Source organism: Pan paniscus, chromosome 21, assembly GCF_029289425.2.
Source record: "Pan paniscus chromosome 21, NHGRI_mPanPan1-v2.0_pri, whole genome shotgun sequence".
NCBI classification, from domain to species: Eukaryota; Metazoa; Chordata; class Mammalia; order Primates; family Hominidae; genus Pan; species Pan paniscus.
In genome coordinates, this window is record NC_073270.2 from 26,767,214 (window position 1) to 26,783,599 (window position 16,386).

Consider the following 16,386-nt stretch of genomic DNA (forward strand, 5'->3'; position numbering starts at 1 on the left):
GGTCATTTCAAACCCAATGAGGCCTGTAGTAAAAAACTGAATATCCCACGATGAAAACTAGAAACTGGCTATCTGTGAAAATGCTTTGCAATGTGTGGATTCATCTAACAGAATTGAATGTTAGTTTTGATTCAGCAGGTTGGAAACTTTGCAGGTTGGAAACACTCATTTTGTAGAATCAAAGAGGGGACTTTTCTTAGCCCCCTGAGGCCTATAGTGAAAAATCAAATATCCCATGATAAAAACTAGAAACAAGTTATCTTTAAAAATGCTTTGCAATTTGTGGATTTGTCTCACAATGTTAAACCTTTGTTTTGATTCAGCAGGTTGGAAACTCTCTTTTTGTACAATTGATGAGGAGATATTTCAAAGCCCATTGATTGAGGCTTATAGTGAAAAACCTAAAATCCTAATAAAAACTATAAAGAAGCTATCTCTGAAAATGCTTTGAGATGTGTGATTTCATCTCATAGAGTTAAATCTTTCTTTTTATTCAGCAGGTTGGAGACATTCTTATTGTAGAATGTACGACAGGACATTTCAGAGCAAATTGAGGCCTGTAGTGAAAAACAGAATATACTGTGATAAAAGCTAGAAAAAAGGTATCTGTAAAAATGCTTCATGATGTGTAGATTTATCATACAAAGTTAAACCTTTGTATTGCATCAGCAGGTTGGAAACTCTCTGCTTGTAGAATCTATGAGAGGTCAATTTGGAGCCCATTTTGGCAGGTAGTGAAAAACAAATATCCCATGATAAAAACTAGAAAAAAGCTATCTGTGAAAAAGCTTTCTGATGTCTGGATTCATCACACACAATTAAATCTTTGTTTTGATTCAGGAGGTTGAAAACACTGTTTCTGGAAAATCTATGGAAGGCAGGTTGGAAACACTTTTTTTTTGTAGAACCTATGAAAAGACACTTTGGAACCCATTGAGGCCTGTAGTAAAAATCCAAATGTCCCATGATGAAAACTAGAAAAAGTTTTATGTGAAAATGCTTTGCAATGAGTGGATTCATCTCCCAAGGTTAAAGCTTTGTTTTGATTTAGCAGATTGGAAGCACTATTTATGGAGAATCTACGAAGGGACATTTAAAGCCCATTGAGGCCTCTTTTAAAAAATCGAATGTCCCACAATGAAAACTAGAGATAAGCTATCTGTGAAAATGCTTTGTGATGTACAGATGCATCTCCCAGAGTTAAACCTTTGTTTTTATTCTGCAGGTTGCAGACAGTCTAATTCTGGAATGTGTTAAAAGACATTTCAGGGCCCATTGAGAACTATAATAAAAAAACAAATATTCCTTGATAAAAACTGGAAAAATCTATCAGTGAAAATCCTTTGTGTTGTGTGGATTCAACAGAGAGTTAAAATTGTTTTGATTCAGCAGGTTGGAAAAACTCTTTCTTAGAATCTATAAAGCGACATTTCACAGCCCATAGAGGACTATAGTTGTAAAACCATATATTCTGCTATAAAAACAGGAAACAAGCTATCTGTGAAAATACTTTCCAATGTGTGGATTTATCTCACAAAGTTAAACCTTTGTTTTGTTACAGCAAGTAGAAAACAATCTTTTTGAAGAACATTCAAAGGAATATTTTGAAGCCAATTGAGGCCTGCAGTGGAAAACAGAATATCTTATCATAAAAACTTGAAAAAAGTTATCTGTGAAAATGCTTTGTGATGTGTTCATTCGTCTGACAGAGATAAACCTTTATTTTGATTCAGCAGGTTGGAAACACTCTTTTTGTAGAATCTAGGAAGGAACATTTTGGAGCCCATTGAGGCCTATAGAGAAAAACCTAATATCCTGTGATAAAATCTAGAAACAAAATATCTGTGAAAATGTTTTATGATGTGCGAATTCATCTATCAGAGATAAAAATTTTTTTGATTCAGCAGGTTGGAAAAACTCTTTGTAGAATCAATAAAGGGATATTTCAGAGCCCATTGAGGCCTACTGTGGAAAATCGAATATTCTGCAATAAAAACTAGAAACAAGCTATCTGTGTAAATGCTTTGCCATGTGTGGGTTCATCTTACAGAGTTAAACCTTTGTTTTGATTCAGCAGGTTGAAAACCTTCTTTTAATAGAATCTACAAAGGGACGTTTCAAAGTACATTAGAAGCTATACTGAAAAACCTAATACCAGTGATTAAAACTAGCAGCAAGCTACCTGTGAAAATGCTTTCTGATATGTGGATTTTTCTCACAAACTTAAACCTTTGTTTTGATTCAGCAGGTTGGCAACACTGTTTTTGTACAACCTATGAAGGGACATTTTGTAGCTCACTGAGGCCTATAGTGAAAAAATGAATATTTCAAGATAAAAATTAGAAACAAGCAATATTTGAAAATTCTTGGTGGTGGGTGGATTCATCTCACAGAGGTAAACCTTTATATTGATTCAGCACGTTGGAAACACTCTTTTTAAAGAATCCACAAAAGGACATTTTGGAGCCCACTGACAAGTATATTGAAAAACTGAATATGCCACGATACATACTAGCAACAATCTATTAGTGAAAATGCTTTGTGATGCATGGATTCATCTCACAAAGTTTAACCTTTATTATCATTCAGTAGGTTGAGAACACTCTTTATGTAGCATATACAAAAAAAAGATATTTTTGTGAACATTGAGGACTAAAGTAAAACACCAAATATTTCACAGTAAAAACTAAAAACTGTCTATCTGTGAAAATGCTTTGTGAAGTGTGGATTTATCTCACAGAGTTAAACCTTTGTTTTGATTCAACAGGATGAAAACACTTTTTTGTAGAATCTATGAAGGGACATTTCAGAGCCTATTGTGGACTATACTGAAAAACCTAATATCCCGGCATAAAAACTAGAAAGAAGCTATCTTTGCAAATGATTTGTGATGTGTGGATTTATCTTACAGAGATAAACCTTTTTGTATCAGTTAAACCTTTTTTTATTCCCCGCAAGTTGGAGTCCTCCCACCTGACCATGGGGCCATGTTGTGGACAGCTTGTGCAATGAAGGGAATGCAAGGATGGAGTTGGAAGCACTTCCTGTGTCATCTGTCTGCACCTTTTTTTGCAGATGAAGGTGCAGGACCCCATCCACACCTCAGCAGACTGTATGCTCACCCGTATCTGACCTTATTGCTGTTCACACTCCTAGTTCTGGAATGAAATCCCAAGATGTTGAAGGAGTGCTCCCTTCATGACGTGAAGCACCTGCTCAGCTGCAAACGGAATTCGAATTGGATTCAAGCGGCCTGTGGACAGGACTGCTAGGGTCACGCCCTGGGTTGGCCACAGGACAATGAGGCCCTGACAGGTGTCTTCTTCTGAGAGTGGTGTGCTCCTCTTCTTTCTAGAAGAGTGGCTCCTTTGTATGGGGAGGTGATTTGTACACCTGTGAGTCTCAACCATCCCCCCAACTCACCGTGGACTCAGGAACCACGGAAAAACAAAGAACATGCAGCCCCACAGGCCAAGCAGAGCCACACAGACAGATGCACCAGAAGGTGGAGGAACTAGAAAAAAAAGTGCTGCAGTGCGTTAAACACATTCCTTTTAGCAGATGCCCCTCACACACACACACAGACACACACAAACACACTCACATACAGCCACACACACACACGCAGACATTCAAACACTCACAACACTCCCACAGAAACACATAGCCTGGCAGCTCCTGAGGCTGCACGGTTCTGCAGAAAGCTCCTTCTGAGAGAGAGCAGCCTCAGAAAACAGAGGCAGGATGTACCTAGAAATCACAGGGAGGGAAGTTTCAAAAAGACTCACTCCCACACTGTCTAGGCAGGCCTGACTCATCGTGGGTATCCTTTTGGATCCTTAGGGATTTTGTGGTTTATTCCTGGGGCTCCACTTGATGTTTCTTCAGGCTGACTCACCACTGCCCACTCCTAGGATTGTGGGAATATCCCATAGAGCCCTCAGAGTAGACAGGTGACAGTTCAATGCTGACACACATCCACAGAGGACTCCTTCTCCACCAAGATGAAGGGACTTGTCACCAGGCAATGGTGGCATTCACTGTGACATGAGCCACTGCTCACCACTGGTGCCTGGTGGCCTGATGGTCACATGTGCATTCACCAAGCAGGCTCGGGCACCTGGCTGTCAGGGCTGTAAGCCTGGCAAAGCTCAGGAAAATGGTACAGCCAGAGCTGGCCTACTCTCCAGAAAAAGGCTGCCTGCAGCAACCCACTGCAGCATGCTAATAGTCTCGAACATAGGGCCTTCATGAGCCATCTCCATGGTAGGGTCCCACAGGAGAAGGAGGAGTTTGAAGACTGTGAGGTGGGCTCTGGAGACTGGTCTTCTGACTCCATTCCCAAAAGAGGCTGTGTGCATGAATTGGGTCTCCTGGGGATGGGAATAAAGTCTGGTGAGTTGTTAAGAGGTCTCTGGGTGATGGAATAATATCTGAGATCCAAGAGGCAGGTGTCAGTGGAAGATGGCCAGGCCCTTGAACCCCCTGCCTTCCTTCATCCCGGGCCTCACAGGGGCTCCTGCTTCTCAGCACAGCTCTCTGGGAAAGGCAGAAACCACAACAAAGGCAAGTCCAAGGTGGAGCAGTGTTCTCAGACCTAAAACAGGCCTCTCATGGGCGCACATGAGGTTGAGAGAGTGTCTCAGAGGCTGTCTGGGGCAATTTGAAACCTGAAAATAATGCCCAGGAGTGCTGTTCATTGGCAATGTGGACCACCCATGAAAGCAAAGAAAAATCAAGGCTCTCCTGGGAGAATGAAAAGACTTGTGCAGGAGTCCAAGCCATGTTCAAGGATTCCTGCCAGAGGACTTAAAAGCCTCCTGCAAAGTGCAAACAATGCCAGCCACCACTATGAGACCACTACCCACAACCTGGCGTGCGGCCAGCCTACCCAAAATACCTTTTGCTTTCTGATATTCCTGGCAACGAAAATATCCACAATGAAAGTCAGTCCCACCCACCAACAGCCCAATGAAAAACCCCATCCTCAATGAGAAAGGAAGTGCAGATGACATGAAACAGAGCCTAGATTGCCAGGTAAAAGCCAGACACAGCTGCCTGTTTCTCATCCTACAGGAGTCATGCAGCTGTCCTTTAGAAGTGGGAGAACAAGTTATCTTGATGGTGGATATAATCAAAATTTATGATTCCAAAAGTATCACAACTGCCCAGCCATTAAAATGTGACAGTGTTTATAAGAAAACACTCATGCAATGGATTCCCATGAGAGTCGTCCTCCATGAACTGGGAAACTTTCAGTGTGGAAGACTTTGAGCCAGACCCAGAAAAACCCCAGGTTCATGAGGAACATGGAAGTCAGACTGAGCCAGACCTAGGACACTCTAGGCCCACAAGGAACATGGAAGTCAGGAAAAGAGGAGGCCAGTGTGGAGGCCACATCCAACCCAGCATCAATCCATCTCACTCCAATGTGGCTCTGGGAATGAAAGCTCAATTCTGGAGCTGGCCAGAAGGGCCCCAGTTTGCAATCCTACTTTTCCCTGCACGATTGAGTCATCCCACCTGGGCACCAGGCCATGCTGTTGACTGTGCAATGAAGGGAATGAGGGGATGCAGTTGGAAGCAACTTCTGTGTCACCTGTCTGCACCTTTTTTGCAGGTGAAGGTGTGAGATCCCATCCACACCTCAACAGATTGTATCCTCACCCCTATCTGACCTTATTGTTGCTCACACTCTGTGTCCCAGAATAAGATTCTGAGACAACGGAGGAGTGCCTCCCTGATGACCTGAAGCACCTGCTCAGCTACAAACCAAAATAGAGGTAAATTCAAGAAGCCCTGCGACTGGACTGCTGGGGTCTGGCCCTGGGTTGGCCACAGAACAATAAAGCAAGGGAAGTTGTCTGTTTTGGGGTGTGGTGTGCTTCTCTTCTTTGTAGAAATGTGGCGTTTTTGCAAAGGGAGGTGATTTTGACCCCAGCGGTTGTCAGCCATTCTTCCAATTCACTGTGGATTCAGGAACCATGGAAAAATGAAGAACATGGAGACCCTCAGCCCAAGCAGAGCCACAGAGACAGGCCACCAGAAGGTGGGGTGACAAAAAACAGTGCTGCAGTGCGTTAGCCACATTTCTTTCAGCAGACTCCACGTACCCCCACACACAGACATACACACACACACACACTCACATGACCACATTCACACGCAGATATCCACAACTTGAAACACTCCCACAGAAACACACATCCCAGCAGCTTCAGAGGCTGTGTGTTTCTGCAGCAAGCTCTTCTTGGGAGAGAGCAGCCTGGGGAACACAGGCGGGCTGTACCTAGACATCACCGAGGGGGGCAAATTTTAAGAAGACTCACCCCCACACCCTCTAAGCAGGCCCCTTCGGGCCGTCTACATGGTCAGGTCCTGCTGGAGGAGGAGGCACTTGGAGACTGTGATGTGGGTGCTGGAAACTGTTCCTCTGATTCCATTCCCGAAAGAGGCTGTGTGCAAGAATTGGGTCCCATGGGGAAGGGAATACAGTCTGCTGAGATGTTAAGGGGTGTCCAGGAGATGAAATCATACCCAAGACCCCAGAGGCAGATGTCAGCAGAAAATGGCAGGGCCCTTGAGCTCACTGCCTCCCTTCATCCTGGGCCTCACAGGGGCTCCTGCTACTCAACATGGCTCTCTGGGAAAGGCAGGAAACATGACAAAGGCAAGTTCAAGGTGAAGCAGAAGTCTCACACTTCGAACTGACCTCATGGGTGCAGATGCAGTTCAGAGAGTGTCTCAGTGGCCGTCTGAGGTAATTGCAAGCCAAAAAAGTGTGTTTAGGAGCGCTGATGAAGAGTAGTATGGACTCCTCATGAAAGCAATGGAAAATCAATGCTTGCCTTGGAGAATGAGAGGGCCTGTGCTAGAGTCCAAGCCATGTTCAAGGATTCCTGCCAGAGGACCCAAAAGCCTCCTGCAAACACCCCAATCCCGCATAGCGAGACCACTACTCACAACCTGGAGTGCAGCCAGCCTACTGGAAGTATTTTTTACTCCCTGAAATCCCTGGCAGCCAAAAGATCTGTAGAGAGAGGCAGTCCCCCCTAGCAACAGATCCATAAAAGATCCCCTTCCCCCCTAGCAACAGATCCATAAAAGATCCCCTCCACATGAAGAAGAACATGTAGATGATTGTAACAGAGCCTAGATGAGCAGGCACATCCAGACACTGCTGCCTGCTTCTCATCCTATAGGAATCATGCAGCCCTCTGATAAAAGTGGGAGAACAAGAGTTTCCTTGTTGGCAGATATGGTAAAAATGCTTTGCTATGTGTGGATTTTCTTTTCACAGTTAAAACTTTGTTTTGATTCAGAAGGATAGACCCTTTTTTTTGTGTCCCTATGAGGGAAAACTTCAAAATCCATTGAGGCCTATAGTGAAACACTAAATATCCCATGATAAAAACTACAAAGAAGCTATGTCTGAAAATGCTTTCCAATGTGTGATTTTATCTCACAGAGTTAAACATTTCTTGTGATTCAGTAGGCTGGAAACTCTCCTTTTCTGGAATCTAAGAGGGGATATTACAGAGCAAATTGAGGCCTACAGTAAGAAACTGACTATCCTATGATAAAAACTAGAAATAAACTATCAGTGAAATGTTTTGCGATGTCTGGATTTATCTCACAAAGCTAAATCTTTGTTTTAATTCAGCAGTTTAGAAACACTTTCACTGTAGAATCTACAAAGGGACATTTTAGAGCCCACTGATGCCTATAGAGAAAAATGGAATATCCCGCAATGAAAACTTGATGCAAGCTGTCTGTCAAAAGGCTTTGCGAGGCATGGAATTATCTCACAGAGTCAGCTTTTTGTTTTGATTCAGCACGTTGGAAACAAGTTTTTTGTAGAATCTAAGGTGAGACATTTTGAAGCACATTGAGGCCTGGAGTTTAAAACCAAATATCCTGCAACAAAAACTAGAAACAAGCTATCCGTGAAAATGCTTTGTGATCTGTGAAATAATGTCACACAGTTAAACCTTTGTTTTAATTCAGCACTTTGGAAAAACTCTTTTTGTAGAATCTACAAGGGGACATGTCGGAGCCCATGGAGGTCTATAGTGAAAAACAGAATATCTCACGATAAAAACTATAAGTAAGCTATGTGTGAAAATGCTTTAGGATGTGTGGGTTCATCTCAAAGAGTTATACCTTTCTTTTGATTCAGCAGGTTGAAAACAGTCTTTTTGTAGTATCTACCAATAAACATGTCACAGCCCATTGAGGCCTACAGTGAAAAACAGAATATCCTGTGAAAAAAACCTAGAAGCTTGCTATCTGTGAAAATGCTTTGTGATGTGTGGATTCATCTTACAAATTTAAACCTTTCTTTTGATTCCATAGGTTGGAAACACTATTTTTGTTGAATCTAAAAAGAAAAAATATCAGAGCTCATTGGGGCCTATAGTAAAAAAAAAAAAAAAAAAAAAAAAAATTCCATGATGTAAACTAAAAACAAGCTACCAGTGAAAGTGTTTTGTGATGTGTGGATTCTTCTTACAGAGTTAAGCTTTTTTTTTAATTAGCATGTTGGAAACACTCTTTTTGTAGAATCTGTGAAGGGATATTTCAGAGCCCTTTGAGGCATATAGTGAAAAACTGAATATCCTGCGATAGAAACTAGAAATAACCTATCAGTGAAAATAGTTTGTGATGTGTTGATTCATCTCCTAGAGTTAAACCTTTGATTCAACAGGTTGAAAACACTTTTATTGTAGAATCTATGAAGAGCATTTCCAAAGACCTGTGAGGCCCATAATGAAAAATCAATTATCCTGCGATAAAAACTAGAAAGAAGATATCTGTCCAAATGCTTTGCAATGTTTGGATTCATCTCACAGAGTTAAGCCTCTGTTTTAATTCGGCAATTTGGAGACACTCTTTTTGTAATCTGTGAATGGGAATTTCTGAGACCTTGGAAGCAAATTGTAAAAAAGCGAATATCCCACATACACAAAACTAGAAAACAGCTATCTGTGAAAATGACTGGCAGTGTCTGGATTCATCTCACAGAGTTAAACATTTGTTATCACTCAGCAGGCTAGAAACACGTTTTTCATAAATCTAAGGAAAGACATTTTGAACCCTGAGGCCTATAGTGAGAAACTGAATATCCCGCGATAAAAACTACAAACAAGTTATCTGTGAAAATGCTTTGTGATATGTGAAATAATGTCACATATTTAAACCTTTGTTTTAATTCAGCAGTTTGGAAACACTCTTTTTGTAGATTCTACATAAAAACATTTCGGAGCCCATTGAGGCCTATAGTGGAAAACCAAATATCCCATTAAAGAAACTAGAAGAAAGCTATCTGTGAAAAAGCTTTGCAATGTGTGGATCCAACTCACAGAGTTAAAACTTTCTTCTGATTCGGAAGAATCAGAACACTCAATTCAATCAGAATTGAAACACTCCTTTTCTAGAATCTAAGAAGAAACATTTCAGAACCCATTGAAACCTATAGTGAAAACCCTAATATCTCATGATAAAAAATGGAAACAACCTATCTGTAAAAATGCTTTGGGATGCGTGGATTCATCTCAAACAATTAAACATCGTTTTCATTCAGCAGGCTGGATACACTCTCTTTGTACAATCGACACAAGGACATTTCAAAGCCCATTGAAGCCTGTAGTGAAAAACTTAATGTCCTGTGATAAAAACTACAAAAAACTGTGTCTGAAAGTTATATGCAATGTGTGATTTCATCTCACAGAGTTAAATCTTTCTTGTGATTCAGCAGGTTGATGAAAAACCGATTATCCCACGATAACATCCAGTAACAAGCTATCAGTAAAAATTCTTTGTGATGTGTGGATTCATCTCATAGAGTTAATCATTTTTTTGATTAAGCAGATTGGAAACACTCTTTGTGTAGAATCTACAGAGGGACAGTTTGAAGCCCATTGAGGCCCATAGTGAAATACTAAATATCTCATGATAAAAGTAGAAACAAGCTGTCTTTGAAAATGCTTTGCAATGTGTGGGTGCATCTCACAGACTTAAACCTTTGCATTTATTCAGCAGGTTGAAAACACTATTTTATAGAATACATGAAGGGATATTTCACACCCATTGATGCCTATAGTAAAAAACAGAATATTTCACAATAAAAACAATAAAAGTCTATATCTGAAAATGCTTTGCGATGTGTGGATTCATCTTCCAGAGTTAAATATTTGTTTTGATTCAGCAGGTTGGAAACACTCTTTATGTAGAATCCATGAAGGGCCATTTCAGAGCCCGTTGAGATCTACAGTGAAAGACCAAATATCCCACAGGAAAAAAAACAAGAAAGAAACTATCTGTGAAAATGCTTTGCCATTGTGGATTCATGCCACAGAGTTAAACTGGTGTTTTAAATATGCAGGTTGGAAAAACTCTTTTTGCAGAATCTACAAAGAAATATTTCAAAGCCCATTGAAGCCTATAGTGAAAAGCAAAATATGTGGAGAAAAAAACTACAAACAAGCTATCTGTGAAATGCTTTCAAATGTGTGGATTCATATCATGGAGTTAAAGCTTTCTTTTGATTAAGCAGGTTGAAAGCAGTCTGTTTTTAGAATCTATGAGAAGACATTTTAGTGCCCATTGAGGCCTATGGTGAAAAACTGAATATCCCGTGATAAAAATGAGAAAGAGGCTATCTGTGAAAATGCTTTGCAATGAGTAGATTTAACTCACAGAGTTAAACCTTTGTTTTGATTTAGCTGTTTGGAAACACTCTTTTTGTGGAATCTATGAAGGGACAATATGGAGCCCCTGGAGAATTATTTGGAAAAAGCGAGTATCCTATGATGAAAAGTAGAAACAAGATATCTGTGAAAATGTTTTGCAATGTGTGGATCTATCTCACAGAGTTAAACCTTTGTTTTGATTCAGCAGGCTGGAAACCCTCTTTTTGCAGATTGTACAAAAGGACATTACAAAGCTCATTGAGACCTATAGTGAAAATTTAAATATCCCACAGTGAAAACTAGAAACAAGCTATCTGTGAAAAAGTCTTGTGATTTGGGGAATCATCTCTCAGAGTTAAACGTATGTTATTTTTTCAGCAGGTTGAAAGCACTATTTTTGTAGAATATATGAAGGGACATTTCAGAGCCCATGGACAAGTACATTAAAACACTGAATATCCTGCAATAAAAACTACAAACAAGCTATCTATGAAAATGCTTTGCATTGTATGGATTCCTTTCACAGAGTTAAACATTTGTATTGATTCAGCAGGTTGGAAACACTCTTTTTGTAGAATCTACTAAGGGCCATTTCAGAGTCCATTGAGGACTACTACAGTGAAAGACCGAATATCCCATGATAAAAACTAGAAACAAGCTATCTGTGAAAATGCTTTGCAGTGTGGATTCATCTCAAAGAGTTAAACATCTATTTTACTTTGGCAGATTTGAAAAACTCTTTTTGCACAACCTACAAAGAAACATTTCAAAGCCCATTGAAACCTACAGTGAAAAACAAAATAAGTGGAGATATAAACTAGAAACAAGCTATCTGTGAAAATCCTTTGGGATGTGTGTATTCATATCACAGAGTTAAACCTTTGTTTTGATTAAGCAGGTTGGAAACAGTCAGTTTGTAGAATCTAGGAGAAGACATTTTGGTGCCCATTGAGGCCTATAGTGAAAAACGAAATATCCCATGATAAAAACAAAACAAACAAACAAACAAACAAAACCAAGCTATCTGTGAAAATATTTTGCAATGTGTGGATTCACCTCACTGAGTTAAATCTTTATTTTGATTCAGCACTTTGAAAACCCTCTTTTTGTACAATCTATGAGAGCCACTTGGGAGCCTATTGAGGTCTAGAGTAAAAAACTAAGTATCTCATGATAAAAGCTAGAAACTAGCAATCTGTGAAAGTGCTTTGCAATGTATGGACATATCTCACAGACTTAAACCCTTGTTTTGATTCAGTAGGTTGGAAACACTCTTTTAGTAAAATCTACATAGGGACATTTCAGAGTACATGAAAGCCATTAGTGAAAAACTGAAAATCCCATGACAAAACCTAGTAAAAAGCTATCTGTGAAAATACTTTGTGATGTGTCAATTCATATCACAGAGTTAAACCTTGTTTTAATTCAGCAATTTGAAACACTCTTTTTGTAGAAACTAAAATGGCACATTTCAGAGAACATTAAGGCCTAAAGTTAAAAATGTTATATCTCAAGATAAAAACTAGAAACAAGTTATATATGAGAATGCTTTGCGATGTCTAGATTCAACTCACAGGGTTAAACCTTTGTTTTTACTCAGCAGGTTGTAAATGCTCTCTTTGTAGAGTCAATGAAGGGACATTTCAGAGACCATCAAGAAGTATATGAAAAAACTGAACATCCTGCAATGAAAACTAGAAACAAGCTATCTGTGAAAATTCCTGCCTATGTGTGGATTCCTCACAGTATAAAACCTTTGTTTTTATTCAGCAGACCAAAATCACTCTTTTTGTAGAATGTACAAAGGGACATTTTGGAGTCCATTGTGCCCTGTCATGAAAAACTGAGTATCGCATGATAAAAACTAGAAACAAGCCAACTGTGAAAATGTTTTATGATTTGCTATTTTATGTCACAGAGTTAAACCTTTGCTTTTATTCAGCAGGTTGAAAACACTCTTTTTGTAGACTCTATGAGGGGACATTTCAGAGCCTATCGAGGTCTATAGTGAAAAATCAAATATCCCGTGATAAAAACCAGAAACAAGCTATCTGTGAAAATGCTTTGAGATGTGTAGATTTATAGATTTATCTCACAGAATTAAATGTTTGATTTATCAGATTGCAACAACTGTATTTGTAGAATCTACGAGGGGACATTTCACAGACCATTGAGGCCTACACTGAAAAAACTGAATATCCCATGATAAAAATTAGAAACAAGCTATTTGTAAAAATGCTTTGTGATGTGTGGACTTATCTCACAAAGTTAAACCATTGTTTTGATTTAGCAGGTGAGAAACACTCTTTGTAGAGTCTAAGAAGGCACATTTCAGAGCCCATTGAGGGCTAAAGTAAAAAATTAAATATCCCAAAACAAAAACTAGCAACAAGCTATATTGGAAAATGATTTGTGATATGTGGATTAATTTCAGAGAATTAAACCTTTGCTTTGATTAAGCAGGATTGAAGCACTCTTTTTGTAGCATCTATGAAGGGACATTTTGAAGCCCATTGAGGCCTATAGTCAAAAACCAATTATCCCGTGATAAAAACTAGAAACAAGCTATCAGTGAAAATGCTTTGTAATGTGTGGATTTCTCACACAGAGTTATATCTTTGTCTTGATTCAGTCAGTTGGATACAGTCTTTTCATAGAATCTATGAAGGGATATTTCAGAGCCCATGGAGGAATATATTGAAAAACTGAATATCTCGCGATGAAAAGTAAAAGCAAGCTACTTGTGAAAATGCTTTGTCATGTGTCGATTCATCTCACAGTGTTAAGCCTTTATTTTTATACAGCATTTTGGAAACACTCTTTTTGTAGAATCTAAGAGGGGACAATTCTGAGCCCGTTGAGGCCTATTGTAAAACATCCAATATTCCTTGATCAAAACTAGAAACAAGCTATCTGTGAAAATGTTTGCAATGTGTGGATTCACCTCAAAGAGTTAAAGTTTTGTTTTGGTTCAGCAGGTTAGAAACATTCTTTTTGTAGAATCTACAAGGGGCATTTCTGAGCCCACTGAGGACTATAGTGAAAAACCAAATATTCCGCAATAAAAACTAGAAAAGAAATCTGTGAAAATGCTTTGTGATATTTGAATTTATCTCACAACATTAAATATTTGTTTTGATTCAACAGGTTGGAAACTCCTTTTTTTTTGTACAATTTATGGGAGGCATTTCAAAGCCCATTGAGGCTTATAGTGAAAAACCGAATATTCTGAGATAAAAACTATATGAAGCTGTCTCTGAAAATGATTTACAATGGGTGATTTCATCTCACAGAATTAAACCATTCTTTTGATTCAGCAGGGTAGAAACACTCTTTTGGTAAAATCTTCCATAGGACATTTCAGAGCAAATTGATGCCTACAGTGAAAAACCAAATATCCAGCAATAATGTGCAGATTCATCTTACAAAGTTAAACCTTTATTTTGCTTCAGATGCTTGAAAACTCACTGTTGGTAGAATCTGTGAGGGTACAATTTGAAGCCAATATCAGCCTGTAGTGAAAAACCAATATTCCACAATAAAAGTAAAAAAAGCTATTGGCCAGGCACGGTGGCTCACGCCTGTAGTCCCAGCACTTTGGGAGGCTGAGGTGGGTGGATCATGAGGTCAGGAGATTGAGACCATCCTGGCTAACATGGTGAAACCCCGTCTCTACTAAAAACACAAAAAATTAGCCTGGCCTGGTGGCAGATGCCTGTAGTCCCAGCTACTTGGGAGACTGAGGCAGGAGAATGGCATGAACCCGGGAAGCCAAGATCGTGCCACTGCACTCCAGCCTGGGCGACTGAGTGAGACTCCATCTAAAAAATAAAAAAATAAAATAAAATAAAAACCTATCTGTGAAAATACTTTGTGATGTGTGGATGTATCTCAAAAAGTTAAACGTTGTTTTGATTCAGTAGGTTAAAACACTCTTTCTTTTTGTAGAATCTACAGAGGAATCTTTCAAAGCCCATTGAAGCCTATAGTGAAAAATCAATATCCCGATATAAAAACTAGAAACAAGCTATCGGGGAAAATGCTTTGCAATGTGAAGATTTATCTCACAGAGGTAAACTTTTATTTACATACAGCAGGTTGGGGGACACTCTTTTTGTAGAATTAGGAAGTTACAGTTAAGACTCCTTTGAAGCCTATAGTGAAAAAACCAATATCCAGTGATGAACCCTAGAAACAAGCTATCTGTGAAAATTCTTTGTGATGTCTGATTTCATATCAAAGAGTTAAACCTTTATTTTTGTTCAGAAAAATGAAAAACTTTTTTTTTTGTAGAATCTGCAAAGAGACATTTCTGAACCCATTGAGGCCAATAGTAAAAAATCAAATGTCTCATCATAAAAGCTAGGAACAAGCTATTTGTGAAAATGTTTTCCAATGTGTAGATTCATTTCACAGAGTTAAACCTTTGCTTTTATACAGGGAGTTGGGAACACACTTTTATAGAACCTATGAATGGACATTTCAGAGTTCATTGAGGCCTATACTGAAAAACCGAATATCCTGCGATAAAAACTAGGAAACAACTATCTGTGAAAATGCTTTGAGGTTTGGAGTCATCTCACAGATCTAAACTGTTGTTTTGATTCAGCAGGTAGGAAACACTATTTTTGTAAAATCTACTATGAGACATTTCTGAGCCCGATGAGGCATATAGTGAAAAACCAAATATCATGCTTTAAAAACTAGAAAAAAGTGATCTGAAAATATGCTTTGTGATGTGTGGACTCCTCTCAAAGAGTTACACGTTTGTTTTGATTCAGCAGTTTTAAAACACTCTTGTTATAGAATCTACAAAAGGACATTTCAGAGTGCTTGAGGCCTTTAGTGAAAAACCAAATATCCCTCAATAAAAATTAGAAACAAGCCATCTGTGGAGATACTTTGTGATGCGTGGATTTATCTCACAGAGTTAAACCTTCCTTTTTATTCCATAGGTTGGAAACACTCGTTTTGTACAATCTACAAAGGAATATTTCAGAGTTCGTTGAGGCTAATATTGGAAAATCTGATATCCTGCAATAAATACTATAAAGAAGCTATTTCTGAAAATACTTTGTGATGTGTGATTTCATCTTACAAGTTGAACTTTTCTTTTGATTCATCAGTTTGGAAACTTTTTTTGTAGAATCTACAAGGGGAGATTTCATAACCCATTGAAGCATACTGTGAAAAATCAAATATCTCTTGCTAAAAACTCAAAGTAACCTATCTGTAAAAATGCTTTGCAATGTGTAGATTCATCTTACAAAGTTAAACCTGTATTTTGCTTCAGCAGGTTGGAAACTCTTTGGTTGTACAATCTAAAAGGCAACAATTCCTAGTCCGCTGAGGCATTTAGTGAAAAACCAATAACCCATGGTAAAAATTAGAAACAAGCTATGGGTGAAAATGCTTTGCGATGTGTGGGTTCATCTCACAAAGTTAAAACTTTATTTTGATTCAACAGGTTGGAAACACTCTTTTTGTAGAATATACAAAGCGACATTTCAGAGCCCATTGATGCTTATAGTGAAAAACCAAATATCCCACAATAAAAACTAGAAACAGGCTATCTGTCAAAAAGCTTTGCATATCATCTCACAGAATTGAACATCAGTTTTGATTCAGCAGATTGGAAATATTCTTTTTGTAGAATCTACAAGGGGAAATTTTGGAGCAAATTGAGGCCTATAGC

The 16,386-nt window shown here is 38.8% G+C and overlaps 1 long non-coding RNA gene across 2 annotated transcripts in view; it reads left to right on the plus strand.

The window, feature by feature from the left end:
- Window positions 1-15,911, plus strand: part of LOC117977252 (uncharacterized) — a 92,708-nt gene extending 76,797 nt beyond the window's left edge. For both annotated transcript variants that reach the window (XR_010110978.1, XR_004668281.3), the window contains 2 exons: window positions 14,640-14,763; window positions 15,132-15,911. This is a non-coding gene — a long non-coding RNA (uncharacterized LOC117977252). The remainder of the gene's footprint in view (window positions 1-14,639; window positions 14,764-15,131) is intronic.
- The last annotated feature ends 475 nt before the right edge of the window (window positions 15,912-16,386 follow it).